The 16003-nt window shown below is 36.7% G+C and overlaps 3 long non-coding RNA genes across 4 annotated transcripts; 2 read left to right on the forward strand and 1 right to left on the reverse strand.

Annotated features, from left to right (window-relative positions):
- Positions 1–1738: 1738 nt before the first annotated feature.
- LOC147477055 (uncharacterized) lies at positions 1739–3396 on the forward strand. 2 transcript variants are annotated; one of them, XR_015208083.1, is made up of 4 exons: positions 1739–2027; positions 2169–2421; positions 2721–2833; positions 3160–3396. It is a non-coding gene; the product is annotated as an uncharacterized LOC147477055 (long non-coding RNA). The 2 variants fall into 2 exon arrangements; XR_015208082.1 differs by lacking the exon at positions 2721–2833.
- Positions 3397–8089: 4693 nt separating this feature from the next.
- LOC147477056 (uncharacterized) lies at positions 8090–9538 on the forward strand. The gene is made up of 2 exons (XR_015208908.1): positions 8090–8987; positions 9043–9538. It is a non-coding gene; the product is annotated as an uncharacterized LOC147477056 (long non-coding RNA).
- On the reverse strand, positions 8461–13979 carry LOC147477057 (uncharacterized). Its single transcript, XR_015208907.1, has 2 exons — positions 9925–13979; positions 8461–9682 (listed from the first exon to the last, which is right to left on the reverse strand). It is a non-coding gene; the product is annotated as an uncharacterized LOC147477057 (long non-coding RNA).
- Positions 13980–16003: the final 2024 nt, after the last annotated feature.

Here is a 16003-nt window from a genome sequence, read left to right on the forward strand (position 1 = left end):
ACAAATTGGTAACCGAAAAAACTTCTAAGAAAAACTCAAATCTTGATCGAGTCCATGATCCACTTCTGTTTTTGTTAGACACAGCCACACAGGTCCAGTTATATATGCTAATATGCTACAAAAACCAAACAACGACATATTTGGTTTCTATTTTCTTTATGTTTAAAGTTTGTTTTCTTTACAAAAAAATGTCACCCTTGAAAATGTATGGACTCCCCAATGTATGTAGTACATTAGGTTATCTGGAAATTATGGTCACATCTTTGTAAGTTATATATTAGGTTATCTGGAAATTATGATCACTTCTTTGTAAGTACATTGTCATTCACCTTAAAAAAAAAATCTTTGTAAGTTTTGCATGCCATAACCTTAACAACTGTATATGTTCTCATGAAGAATCATTGGCAGTAGATTGAAGACAAGCAAAACATCTTCTTTCTTTCTTTTTTACATTTTTTATCTTGAATAATTTAACTCTTGAAGCGGCAAGGCATGAATGTTTAAATGCTAAAAAAGATGCAAAATAATTATATTTGTTCAGAATTTAGTATATAGTTAGCTTAGATACTTAAGTGCCAAGTCAAGCAATTAGCACCTTTACCAGTACCATCGTGTTAAGTTAGCTTCGACTCTTAATAAAAAAAAAAGTTTCATTATTAGTTGTTGGAAGAAATAGAAGTTAAAAAGGAAGGATGACAGACACTTAGAAATGGCAGTTGAGGACTTAGGGTCGAAGCCAATGATCAGTGTGAGCATAGGGACAAAGATGCCACCACCACCAACTCCTCCTACACTCCCCAAAGCTGCACCTAAGAAACCTATTATGGATCCTACCACCAATCTCCACCCTAACTCCATTTCCTGCATGTTCACCAAATTAAACAAGCACCAAATATATTATTAATTTCATGATGAAGAAGTCAAGAAAGTAATTTGCTGCATGCACGATAGAGACTTCGCCAAAAGCGTGGTGATAAGAGGACTTTCCAGTCTGCCACAAGAAATTTATAAGCTTAACCAACACCCCTTCTTGACCTACTTCATCCTCAACCTGACTTTGTTCATCAACACCAGCTCTCAAAGGCCTCTCTGCATTGGCTAGTTGAGTCACTATTACAAAACCTAAACACGCTATCAATGTTGTTATAACTACGACGATCTGTGGCACCTTAGAGAAATTCATGGAGAGAGACTCTGAGAGAAGGCCGGAGATTGAGTGGGTAGGTAGGTTTCAGTCATGTGTCCCATTGAGCTCTCTTTCCTAAACATTGCATGTATTTATAAGTAAAAAAACAGTTGCATATCATGGACAGTACATCCTCAAACATTTACTCATGCGCAAACAATACATTATAGATTGTGTCTAACAACGTCAGAATTTTATTCTTGAAGAGTTGACATCACCTATAAAATACCCAAGCCATGACAAAATTGCGATTTTATTCCTCCATGATGGTAAGATGCCAATATTTTCGACACCTGGTTTTCGGGTCCAAGTAGGCCTTATTTAAATCTGAATTAACAAATTTGGAATTTTTATTTTCGTGAATCACACAGTAATTGTGGCTGTTGGTTGGACTGTTATTCCCCCCCCCCCCCCCCCCAAAGGCGATACTACTCATACTAGAAAGAGTCGTCCTAGCATAACGAAATCTCGGCATGAGTTCTAAATGTTCTTGTATCGTCAACGAAATCTCTTACAGCATGATTCATGAGTCAGTCACTGAAATGTTTTTGATTAGCTGTTTTTTAAATGTTAAGTAATGTCATGGCTTCCTTAATGCTTAAGCCTGTGGTTCAGGTGCAACATTCCTCAAGCAGTAAATTGTATCAGTCGGGTGGCAGAAAGGGCCAATACACCAGTAATCTATCTGTCAACAGATGCAGCAGAAAGTGAAACTGATCTCCTCCAGTCTCTAACTATGTTGAATGGAAGAACCATTCCACTAGTTAAACGGCCATCCCGAAATTTGGCTGAAAAATGGGATGCTTTGCTATACAGACATGGTCTTGAGGGAGATTCCCAGGTAGAGTAAGAAACTGGTACTTCTTGCAGAAATAGAACAAGAAAATAAATTTTCAGTCATGGATTGAACCTTCCTAACTCTTTCTGGATTATGGTATTATTTTTTGGTCTCCAATCATGAATTGTTTTTTATCCCATGTAGGTTGAAGCTATGCTAGATAAAACCATCAGTGCTATGTCAACTGTGTTCATTGGAGCATCAGGCTCGACATTCACAGAGGACATACTCCGACTCCGAAAAGATTGGCGTACAGGTTCAGTTTGTGATGAGTACCTTTGCCAAGGCGAGCAACCCAACTTCATAGCAGACACTGAATGAAGATGCTTGACAGGTCAAGGATTGTAATTTGGAATGGCTAGCCATATGCTTCAACCCACATATTTCATCAAGACTGGTATGGTTGAGTTCCGCTGATTTACTTCATGTTGTTGTAATTTGTAACTTAGTGGAAGTGTATAATATCTCTCAGTATATGTTCTTCCCTGGTGTGCTACTTATAATTGAGCCAGAAAGAAGCTTGTTGATGCTTATTGTGTTTTACCTGCTTATAATTTTGAATTGTGCCATATGGACGTTGATGTTTAACTTTTGCACCATTTAAAATTGTTAGATTGGATGAAGACTTGAGCTTTCTATATTAGCTTTCCCATTGTCCTTCTGGCTAAGTGGCTTTCTTTGCCTCTGAAAATGCAGCAGGGACAAATTGGAAAGGCATCTTGCAGATGCACAAATGTTTGACATGGTATGGATGGTTACACACAATGGCGGTGCCGCCATAATATATGATACTAAATTTGTATGTAGAGGTATGTTAGCATGAATTCCTAAAAAAATGTGATCTATTTTTTTTTTTTTGACTTCGGATCCCTTTTTGTCATGTTGATTTGTTTGTTTTCCTTGCATGAAATACCCTATCTTCATGAGTCACCATTTTGTGTGCCTATGTTGATTAATTCCTAGGATTTGTCTATTCCTCCTGGGAAATGATATGTATCCTTTTTAGGGAAATCCTCCTCGGAAAATATATAGATTCATTACACATTTGTAGTTTTATATACTTTTCAGTAATCTAGGAAACTGAATGCATATTGAAAATATTCACTTAATAATTTCATCTCTTTGAACTTGTTAGGTTGATTGCATATTCTTTTTTTGCCGAAGGTTAGAGCAGGAGCTGAGATGGTATTGTTGTCACTACTCGTTATTATGCTATCAGTGTAACTCTAATTTGTAGTGATAGAAGTTTCGCTATTCTCCTACATTTGTTATGTTTGTCTAAATGAGCTGATCAATTCCTTGATTGTTTTGTTTCTTGAATATTTGTTTGATGATTGCAAGGTTCACAAAATTGAAACTTTATTGTTGTTATCACTACTCGTTTGAACGGGTAAGTTTCTACGAACATGAGAATTATATCATCTTGAATCTGTACATTTTTTTTTTCTCGAGTCCTTCATATGATAGTGTTAAACTCGCTTTCACGGCAATTCTTACATAATAGTTTCAATGATAAATAGCCTACTAGATACTTAAACCTTGATGTTTTCAGTAGTGCTCTTTGTGCTAATTATTTGATTTTAGTGTTTAATATATGAATGCTATTATTAGGTATCTGGCCACAAGTAGTCTTGTACAATAACTTCCAGGTTCAATCGGATAAACTGAAGTCTACACTTGCTGGAGTGGAGCTGCATTGATAATGCTCCTATCGTGTTATACGTTTGCCTATTCTTGGCTAGCTGCTTGTTCCATCTCTAGAAAATAAATTCTTGAGGCTTTTTACCCTCATGAAAGGTTGTGCGACTCAATGAAAGACCAAATTGCATAAAGATGATGAATATAGGAATTTCAAAGCACAAATTGTTTTTTTTTTTCCATTATGTTTTTATTATGTTTTGTGTACTTTAAAAGCCTAGTTATTTATTGGCAATCAACAGCTTGAAAACATTGTAAATTTTGGAAAACCAATGTATCAAATTTTCAAATGTGTTGTTTTAGTATGTTTGTGTAATTGATTTTATGATATGAGAATCATGTAGCATTCGTAGCGGTGTCAGAGAAAAAATAGGTTCTACTAAAAAAATTAATTATTTTTAAAAAAATTACTTTAAACAAATACGACGACGAATACTGTCATTATTTGACTTCCCTTCCCTAAGACAATACACCACGAAAATGTGTGTCCTAAACTTAAGACGAAAATTTACGACGGTTCAGTACATTCTAGATTTGAAAATATGTAGTTCCAGTAAAAAAGGAAATTTACGACGGTTTTGAGTGTCTTATAATTAATGGGTTATCGAAAAAAATAATAATAATAATGTCCTATAATTAACGACGGCTTTAAGTGTCACAAGCCTGTCGCATTTCTAATTTGCTTTACCATGCATTTTTCCGTCGTTAATATTAACAACAGTGCTATTCGTGACGAATTCTAGGACACCATTTTCCGTCGTAAATCTCGATTTAGGACGACAATTTCTGTCATTTATGGCCTTTTCTGGTGTAGTGAGTGTTAGAAAAACCAATTGAATATGTAGAAAAGGATATTGAAGATGTAATAGACACGGATGATGAATATGACACAATGAGTGAAGTATTTGAAATTCCGACGAATGTTCGATGCTCTCAACCAACAAGACCTTCAAACCCCAAGGTAATAACAATGTAATTTTTTAACATTTGTTTTTGCTTTTGTCATGGTATCTTAATTAGTACCGAAGTTTATAATTTGAATGTTGGCAGGAAATTTGTATGCAATTAAAAAAAGGAAAAAAGGACTAAAAAAATAGTAGGTGGGGCATTGAAGAAACTCATTAGTACAGTAACGAGATACCAATTTTCAAAGCCATTTTCAGTATCGCGTTGCCATATATTGTAGCATGGATGCCATTATGTGAATATTGAATTCATAGAAGCATGTCCAGTTCCTCTACCAATGAAGCAATGATGACAACATCGTGAACCGCCAGTGACAAGTTGAGCTTTAAGACTAATGCCAAGGGCAGCGACATTTGGGTCACTAGGTATCCCCCAAGTTGTAATAGAAGATACCTACGATGGAACGCTAATAAATATTGATTAATTAATCTTGCTAATGTTATTGTGAAAAGGAAGGGGAAAAAAGAGGAATGGTAGAATGTTGTAATCTTCTCAATCTTATGTTAGTTTATATGTTTTAACAATATTTTAATCTTCTCAATTGTTTTAATATATGCCATTGGTTTTCACATATTATGATTATACGATAATTCACCTAACATAATATAGTTAAGTAACTGGATATCGAGTTTTTGAGCAATTTGCAACAACTAGATACCAAATGTTTGACCAATTTTCAGCAACGAGATACCATTAGTAAAATATAGCAACTGGATACCAAATTTGAGTTTTCATTTCGGTGACTAGTTACTACTTTACAAAACACAACCTGACTTTTTCACAATTTCCGGCAACTGAACACCGAAGTTTTGAGCAGTTTTCAGCAACTGGATACCATTCGTCAAATTAGCAATGGGATACCGAATTTGAGTTTTCATTTCGGTGACGGGATACCATTTGTCAAAATCGATATTTACCTATTTTGACCAATTATTTCAAAATTTCAAAATAATTTTGATATTTCCACCAATTATTTTAATAATCCAATACTATTTCAATATTTTGCCCAATTGTTTTTCTAAAATTTTGAAATCAATTTATTCTCTTTTTGGGTCGATTTGAATTTCTTTCTCAAAATCAAACTCAAAACTCATTTTCAGTTATAAGTTTTCAACTTTTTGGCTACCCTCTCAAATTCAAACCCAAATTTTAGCCCTTTACTACTCTATTTCTTTCCCCACCCTCAAAATCTATTTCTCTTCAAACATTTCTTCTCCATCCCTAATATAGAAACTCACCAAAACTCAAAATTATGGGAGGTGTTGAGCATGACAACTCACCCAATCCACACTTTCAAGGTAATTTGTTTGACTTATCTTCTCCACTTCAACTGTTTTATTTAAGTTGGGTATGTCTAACTTTTATTTTTGTTGAATTTAAGTCTAATTTAAGCACAATGAATAAAGGTGGGTGTTTTTGTTGTGGTCATATGGATCATTAGGTTGACAATTGCCCATTGAAAGCTTCTCCTTGTAAGGTAATTTGTTTGAAACACTTATTTTCTCCACTTGCTTTGTTTTCTTTAAGTTGGGTATGTCTAACTATTTTTTTTTTGTTGAATTTAAATCTAATTTAAGCACAACGAATAAAGGTAGGTGTTTTTGTTGTGGTCACATATATGGATCATTGGGTTGACAATTGCCTATTGAGAGCTTGTAAGAGGTGTTGTACTAAGAGACTCGTTCATACGTCCCTCCAACCACATAGCAAATTCGAAAAATATTTGAAGTGTCCTAGTTGTGGACGCTTTGAATGGCTCAAAAGTGCATTGCTCAACATTGAAGATGGTGAGTGCTCTAGTTCAGGCAAGGCGAATGAGAAGGTCACATTGGAATTGGAATTGGAAGTTGAAGTTGACAACATATGTCATGGGTTTGCAACAAAAGTTATTGTGAAAGGGAAGGGAAAAAAAGAGGAATCATAGAATGTTGTAATATTCTCAATTTTATGTTAGTTTATGTGTTTTAGCAATGTTGTAATCTTCTCAATCGTTTTAACATATGCTATTGGTTTTCACATATTATGATTATGCGATAATTCACTTAACATAATATAGTTCACTAGTTATAACTGGATATGGAGTTTTAAAACAAATTTTAGCAACTGGATACGAAATGTTTGACCAATTTTCAGCAACGAGATACCATTCGTAAAAAATAGTAATTGGATGGATACCAAATATTTGACCAATTTTCAGCAAAGAGATACCATTCGTAAAAAAATAGCAGTTGGATATCAAATTTGAGTTATCAATTTTCAGCAACGAGATACCATTTGTAAAAAATAGTAATTGGCCGGATACCAAATATTTGACCAATTTTCAACAACGAGATACCATTCGTAAAAAATAGCAGCTGGATATCAAACGTGAGTTTTCATTTCGGTGATTGGTTACCGTTTTACAAAACACAACCTGACTGACTACCAATTTTCAGCAACTAAACACCGAAGTTTTTAGCAGTTTTCAGCAACTGGATACCATTCTTAACACTCTCAACATTCGTAAAAATTGATAGGCCATATGAACGGTCTACACATTCATCAAAATAACAGCTTTAATTGAAATGAAAACAACGCAATATTGCAATGGATCGTCAATCACTTTACTAGGAAACCATTAAGAGAAAAGGAAGTGAAAAGGAAACCATTAAGAGAAGCCTCGATCACAAGTAACCAGAGAAACTTAGGAAACAGACAAATACAAATAATTCTCTAAAAAAGCCATAATTTAAATGAGTTATAATATTCCAAAATGCATCGTTCCAACAGTTCAAAGATGATGCATAAGAAAACTACCTATACCCAGTCAGTCAGTCACTTTATGAATGAAAATCTGCCAAAATGATATCTAAACTAAATGACGCAACACCCTTTTAAATCAATCCCAACTAGGAGCAGGAAGATTAGTTGCGTGGGCTTGTGGAGGTGCTGGTGCTGCAGCCCATTCATCTGCTACCAGCGAAACTGTAGATAACAATATTTTAGAACATGCATGCAGGCTTAGATTTATTCATAAAAACAAATAAAATCACACATCCACATAAAAAATAAAAAGATACCATAGCAATCAGCAATCAAATGATACTTTAGAAGTTCAGATGATGTTAGATGTCAGGGAAAAACCAAGCATCAGAAGCTCTTAAATCTCTAAGGGTAAGAGAACCATATCAATCAGATGTGTACTATTTGATTGAACCTTTTATTTTTCAATCACATGCTTGATTAAACTAAGGAAAAAGCTATGATAAACCATTTCATCACCTAGAAAAACCATGGATCACGATATAGAAAAATTCTTTGATGTTCTACTTGATCTAGCTCTCAAGCTTATTAGGAACCTTAGCGATGCCACTGTCACATAGATGCTAAATCCGTAAAGGTTCGAGCCTAACAGTCAAACTAATAAAAGATATATATATATATTATTATTTCTTAAGATAGACAAGTAGTAGACTAAAATGGAATGAATTGAAGTAGGGCGTAAAGATTTGCTAACACTTGCTCACAGAAACATAAATAACAACTGAATTGAACTGACAACAACAACAACACTTAAACACTTATTACCACTTAATTAGCAACTTTTAAACCTAATTAGAAAAAATCAATGACGACAGCAACAACAACGAAAGTAAAACGAAGTCGTTTATTACGGTTTTACGCAAACAGAATCCAAACAACCAAAATGTAATACTTCTACTTTAAATAATAGTGATCATCATGCTGGAATAATGATAGCAGAGAACTTAAGCACAAGTACAGAACAGAGAGAAGATACTGCAAGTGTTACTTGTTTTCTGAGAACTAAAAGACTCGATATTACATTGTACTAACTCTGACTTATTTATAAGAGAGTCATAGCCAATGTGGGCTATACTTGTGCAACAATCTAAGACTCTATAAGACTAGCACAACTCCTGAAGTATAGCTAACAGACTCCTAAACCACTCAAACACTACGGCCAATTACATAGACCACTTGGACTACTAACTGGCAAACACTAACCCACTTGTTTTACATCAATTATTATCACTCCCCCTTGATGCAAAAAGGTGAAACATTCAGTGAGGATCTAAACTTCCAGAACTTTGGATATGAGAGTGCCTTGGTAAACCCATCGGCAGTTTGATCATTTGTCAAACAGTATTGCATCACAATCTTGCCTTCTGTGACGACATCTCTTATGAAGTGATGACAAAGCTCAATATGCTTCGTTCGACCATGGAAAACCGGATTCTTCGTTATTGCTATAGTTGCTTTGTTGTTGCAGAAAATTTCTGTTGGTGCTGCTTGAACTAGGTGCTATAGTTGCTTTGTTGTTGCAGAAAATTTCTGTTGGTGCTGCTTGAACTAGGTGCAAGTCTGCCAAAATTCTCTGCATCCAAATAGCTTGACATATTGTTGATGTTGCTGCCATATATTCAGCTTCACAGGAGGACAATGCGACTGTTGCCTGCTTATTTGAGAGCCATGATATAGCCCTGGACCCAAGACTGAAAATGAAGCTACCTGTGCTTTTCCGATCATCTACAGAGCCTACCCAGTCACTATCAGCAAAACCAACTAAACTGAATTTTGAAACTGGTCCATACCAAATACCATAGCTGGTAGTCGCCCGTATATAGCAAAGAATTCTCTTGGCTGCTCCAAGATGATGAACATAAGGTATGTGCATAAATCTTGAAACCAAACTGACTGCAAACATTATATCCGGACGAGAATGGGTAAGATACATCAACCTGCCAACCATGCTTCTGAATAATCTCTCATCAGCCCTTGGTGTTCCATTAGTTAACGTCAACTTCTCATCCGTGTTCATAGGAGTAGAAGAAGTAACACAATTCAGCATGTTGAAACTTCTTAAGCAAGTCCACCACATATTTCTCTTGGCAAATGAAAATCCCCTCATCTGTTTGCTGTACTTGGATACCGAGAAAAAAATGCAGCAGTCCCAAGTCAGACATTTCAAACTCTTGCAGTCGGCTCTACCACATCTTCAACAAATGGCACATGCTAATTATATTCTTCTTCCCAATTCCAGAAACTATTTTCGTCAAATATAACATCTCTATGAATAATTAGCTTCCCATTTTCTGGATTATATAACCTATAACCCTTTGTTTCATCGCTATACCCAATGAAAAATGCATTTCTCGCTCTTTTTATCAAGCTTAGAACGATTACTCGAATCAATCAATGAATAAGCAATGCTACCAAAAACCTTTAAACGACTTACATTGGGTTTTTGGTTCCACCAAGCCTCATAGGTTGTCATGTTCCTTACGGCCTTCGTTGGGGATATGTTCAGAAGAAAAACTGATGTCGCCACTTCTTCAGCCCAGAATTTATTTGGAAGCCTTTTCTCATTCAACATGCATCTTGCCATTTCCACCACTATTGTCCGGTTCTTTCTTTCTGCAACCCCATTCTGTTATGGGGTTCTCCTCACTGTTAACTGCATATGTATCCCATGTTTCTTGCAATATGAGATGAATTCTTTGGATAAGAATTCTCCCCCTCTATTAGTATGAAGAGTTTTCAGAATATACCCACTGTCCTTTTCTGCGAAGACTTTGAACTCCTTAAACTTATCAAAAGCTTCAGATTTGTAAGAAGGAAGTAAACCCAAGTCATACGAGTATAATCATCGATAAAGAGTAAAAAATATCTACTCTTACTGAAGGATAATGTCCTTGTTGGACCACATATATCAGCATGGACAATTTCAAGGGGATTCGTCGCTCGCCAAGACTTTCCAACCGGAAATGGTAACTTGTGTTGTTTCCCATAGATGCAACCTTCACAAACATCATCACTACAGTGGATTGAAGGCAAACCTGGCCAATACCATATTCTTCTGATTTAATAGCTTCAAGCCATTAAAATGCAAATGACCATACCGTAGATGCCAAAGTCTAGAATCATCTTTGACATTAGTGACTAGTGCACACTCTTCCAAGCACGAAAGATCAAGAGGAAACATCCTATTCTTAGTCATAGGAATCTGAATAAGAGGTTTATCGGATACCTCTTTTCTTCTAATTTCACATTTATTATCCTCAAACAAAACTGAATATCCTTGTTCGACTAACTGGCCAACACTTAACAAATTATGAGCTAAATCAGGTGAATAATAGACTTCACATAGAGATTTTTTGATACCTGATTTGCCTTTGGCCTTGACAGTCCCTTTGCCGTCAATATGGATCTTCTTGTCATTACCCAACCGAAGTTCTAACTTTGCGGACTCATCTATGTTGCGAAAAAGACTTCTCTCCCCTGTCATATGGTTGCTACAACCGCTGTCCAAGAGCCATACATCACCCATCTTCTCTTGCGATTCTAAACAGGTAAGGAATAGATTTTCTTCTTCGTGTTTTTCTACGGCAAAATTTGCATGCTGCTTATCTTTTTGTGGGCAATGTGGTGAGATATGCCCAACCTGATCACAAGTATAACATCTCCTATCCTCATTATTCTGCCTTTGTTAGTCGCCATTTTGATTGCTTCTACCCATACTGGATCTACCGTGTCCTCTTCCTCGACCATGAAAGTTGCCTCTTCCTCGACCTCTTCCCCCTCTGTTAGACATCTCCACCTTGGAGTGAAATGCTTACTCCACATTCTTTTCTGATGACTTGTTCATCCTAGCTTCATGCGCTAAAAGAGAGCCCATTAATTCATTCACCGAATAAGTTTTCATATCTTTCGATTCTTCTATTGCAATAACAACATTATCCCACTTAGCCGGAAGACTCCTCAGAATTTTTTCTACAACCTTTTGATCAGATACTTGTTCACCAAAAAATTTCATTTGATTTACTATCACGGAAACTCTAGAAATGAAATCTTGGACAGATTCATTTCCTTTCGTAAGGAGAGTTTCGAACTCCCTACGAAACGTTTGAAGCTTTACGGTTGTCACCTTATTGTCGCCATGGAACTCTTGCTTCAAAACATTCCATGCGTCCTTCGATTTTGTGGTGTCTGCAAGACAGGGAAAGATCGGCTTGGTGTAAGACAAGTAGAGCCTTCGCATCCTTCATACGAAGCTCCCTCACATCGGTTGCAGTCTCTACATATCCATTCTCAACAAGCTCCCAAAGGTCTTGTGAGATAAAGAATGTTCTCATCTTAATGCTCTAGAACTCGTAGCTGTTGCCATTGAAGATTATTGGAACTAAGGATTGGGATTGTGAGACAATTAGAGAAGTCATGATGCACTTCTCTTTGAAGCTTTTAGACAAACACTTCCACTCCACAAAGGTGTCCTACTACAACACTTAATCTCTTGAGCAATGCCCAATGCTCAACTGGAACAAACCTTGGCTTCGATACCAAAACTATTGGAATAATGACAGCAGAGAACTTAAGCACAAGTACAGAACAGAGAGAAGAGACTGCAAGTGTTACTTGTTTTATGAGAACTAAAAGACTCGATATTACATTGTACTAACTCTGACTTATTTATAACAGAATCATAGCCAATGTGACTATACTTGTGCAACAATCTAAGACTCCATAAGACTAGCACAACTCCTGAAGTATAGCTAACAGACTCCTAAACCACTCAAACACTACAGCCAATTACATAGACCATTTGGACTACTAACTTGCAGACACTAACCCACTTGTTTTACATCAATGCTTATCACTCCCCCTTGATGCAAAAAGGTAAAACATTCAGTGAGGATCTAAACTTCAAGAACTTCGGATATGAGAGTGCCTTGGTAAACCCATCGACAGTTTGATCATTTGTCGAACAGTATTGCATCACAATCTTGCCTTCTGTGATGACATCTCTATTATGAAGTGATGACGAAGCTCAATATGCTTTGTTCGGCCATGGAAAACCGGATTCTTCGTTATTCCTATAGTTGCTTTGTTGTTGCAGAAAATTTCTGTTGGTGCTGCTTGAACTAGGTGCAAGTCTGCCAAAATTCTCTGCATCCAAATAGCTTGACATGTTGCTGATGTTGCTGCCATATATTCAGCTTCACAGGAGGACAATGCGACTGTTGCCTGCTTCTTTGAGAGCCATGATATAGCCCCGGGCCCAAGACTAAAAATGAAGCCACTTGCGCTTTTCCGATCATCAACAGAGCCTACCCAGTCACTATCAGCAAAACCAACTAAACTGAATTTTGAAACTGGTCCATACCAAATACCATAGCTGGTAGTCACCCGTATATAGTGAAGAATTCTCTTGGCTGCTCCAAGATGATGAACAGAAGGTATGTGCATAAATCTTGAAACCAAACTGACTGCAAACATTATATCCGGACGAGAATGGGTAAGATACATCAGCCCGCCAACCATGCTTCTGAATAATCTCTCGTCAGCCGTTGGTGTTCCATCAGTCAACGTCAACTTCTCATCCGTGTTCATAGGAGTAGAAGAAGTAACACAATTCACCATGTGAAACTTCTTAAGCAAGTCCACCGCATATTTCTCTTGGCAAATGAAAATCCCCTCATCTGTTTACATTCGTACCTGGTTTAGCTTGCATACATTAATGTCTTAGGATGCATCAACTTCCATTGACTAATAAGAAAGAAGTTCAAATCGATCAAGGCATAAAGTAATACATACAACCTGTTGTATATCAATAACGGCTAGAGTAACAGTAACATGAGGTTTCACCAAATGTCATACCTTGAAAGTCGCGACGTCATCCAAGAGACGATAAATGTAAGAGGAACATCTAATAATCTTAGGCTTACTGGTAATCCAATCGAAGATCTCATTTGTTGCAACTTCCCCCATGTTCATGACTGCATCCACAATGAAGATGTTCAAGGCCACAGTAACTGTGGAAATTTGGAAGCCACTCTTCCATTGTTGGGAAATGTCCTGAGAACATTATCTTTGCTTCATTGAGAAGGCCTTTCGTGTAGTCCTTAATCTGTGTTAGTTTGAATAATCACACTTTGTTAAGTTGTTAGGGATATTCTGACACAACCATGCGTACACCGGTCCATCCATTATTGAACTCAAATCTGTGAATTTCACTCAATAAGTGCTTCTCTTAAGGCAACAAAAAAGAAGCTAAGGGGGAACCAAAAGCAGAGAAGGTCTGAAGTATTAATAATTAATGAATAATTCCATGTTTTGTTTTATTTTGTTCTGTTTTTTCCTTGGTCAGCCATTCCATGTGCGCGTTCTTAAGAGCTGCGGTAGTGCTCTGCGTAGTTGTTTTGGCGAATATTCTATACTATGTAAGAAAATATTTGAAATTGGAAGGTACAATTGAATGGATCTAAAATTTACCTAATAGAATATCTGGTCTGATTTTCAACGGGGGGATGATTTTATGGTGCCCAGTAGTGAACACTTTGGTCTAGTCTTGTTGGTAAAGCTATGTGCTAACTAGACGCTAGAAATAAAAAAAATCACTGTAGAATCGTTATGCTTGCTACTCCTGCCCCTCGCTAGAAATGGCACCTTAAACATATAGACGCTGCTTATAAATCTGTTTCTTTGTCTGGCGAAGTGCTGATAGTTAAATTGTGAGGACCTGTTCCGGCTCTAGTAGACATTCCTATTCAGCAAGAGCTTTTAGAGAAAGAAACCTTTCATAAAGAGTACGATAAATGCATTCATGAATTAGTTGTCTTAGTATTTCTCAATGGAACTGGAACTATATGTTAGCTTTCTGATGGAAGAATTAACTCTTTCCCAAGTTAAGTCATTAGAACATCTCTAGGTGGTAGTATAATATGTATTTTTCTTCATATTTGAAGAAAATATTCGGAATTTCTCGGAATTCCATCTCTAGGTGGCTTCATTCATGGTCGCGATAACCGCAATCGTCAAGATTCTTGTTATAGAATTTGACAATTTGATGCGGATCTTGGAGCGATTAATAGTAATGTCGCGCCCGATACTAATGTAAGCCCCATTTTTTGACTTTGATCACAAACACGGGTAAGGCCACTACCACCGGGCGGCGCCACTCCTTGTCGCGTGCGTGCTCCAACGGGAAAAAAATGGACAAAAAACGGCCGGATTTCTACCAACTATATCTACACTCATTTCCTTCTTCATTTTACATACACTCTCAACTCAAACATTTTTATCAAACAATTTAACCATTTCACATCAATCCTTAACAAACAACACACACACACATTGCCAAAAAATAGATCATGAAGTGTATGAGATGTTTCCCCTTCAATCTTCATCTTCATCTTCATCTTCATCCGTCTTCTTCTTCATCTTCTCCCGCGGAAGACTCGGTAGATAGTCTTGATAAATAATTTGTTAACGTTATTCCCCTTATGAAGCACCATTTGGCTGTACTTGCACAAGCACAACTACATGCTCCGAAGGCACCACATGGTGGTTCAAAGAAGGGTCGAAAAGTGAAACATAGAAACTATGCTCTGACTTTGGAAATATTGGAAGCCAACTACTTTGTCGATCGTCCTGTCTTTCCGAAAGAGGATTTCAAATGGCGCTTTCGTATGAATTTTTTTTATTTCTTCACATCTTCAACGATATTCAGACTCATTTTAAATACTTTCAGCCTAAATTTAACAATGATGGTAAACCTGGTATAGATCCTCTAATCAAGGTGGCTGCAACTTTGCGTATTCTTGGTTATGGTATGGTGGCTGATCAATTGGACGATTAATTATACATTTCCGAGGATACTTGCAACCAGGCATTGAGGCATTTTTGTGATGTAATTATCAAATTGTACGGTTCAGTCTACTTGCAAAGGCCAAATATTGCAGATACAGAACGCTTGCTTGCACATTCTGCCATACATGGATGGCCAGATATGTTGGGAAGCATTGATTATATGTATTGGGAATGACATAATTGTCCAACTGGATGGCAAGGTGCTTACAGTGGTCGTTTTGGAAAACCATCTGTTATTCTCGAAGCTGTTACAACCGAAGACATGTGGATATGACATTCTTTCTTTGGGATGTCAGGGTCACACAATGACATCAATGTGTTGGACAACTCACCGGTATTTGAGCATGTGATCAATGGTACTTCTCCACCTATTTATTTTGATGTAAATCAGCATAGCTATAATATGAGTTATTATTTAGCTGATGGTATCTATCCTAACTATGCGACATTTATACAAACAATTTCAAACCCTAATGCTCTAAAGACGAAGTGGTTCGCAACGATGCAAGAAGCTGCAAGGAAAGATATTGAAAGAGCTTTTGGGGTTTTGCAATCTAAATTAGGGATTTTGGCAAAAGCTTGCAAATTATGGCATGTGGAGACAATGGGTATTGTTATGAGAGCATGTATCATATTGCACAATATGATAATCGGAGCTAAGAATAAAA

This window comes from Coptis chinensis, chromosome 9 (assembly GCF_015680905.1).
Source record: "Coptis chinensis isolate HL-2020 chromosome 9, ASM1568090v1, whole genome shotgun sequence".
Taxonomy (NCBI): Eukaryota; Viridiplantae; Streptophyta; class Magnoliopsida; order Ranunculales; family Ranunculaceae; genus Coptis; species Coptis chinensis.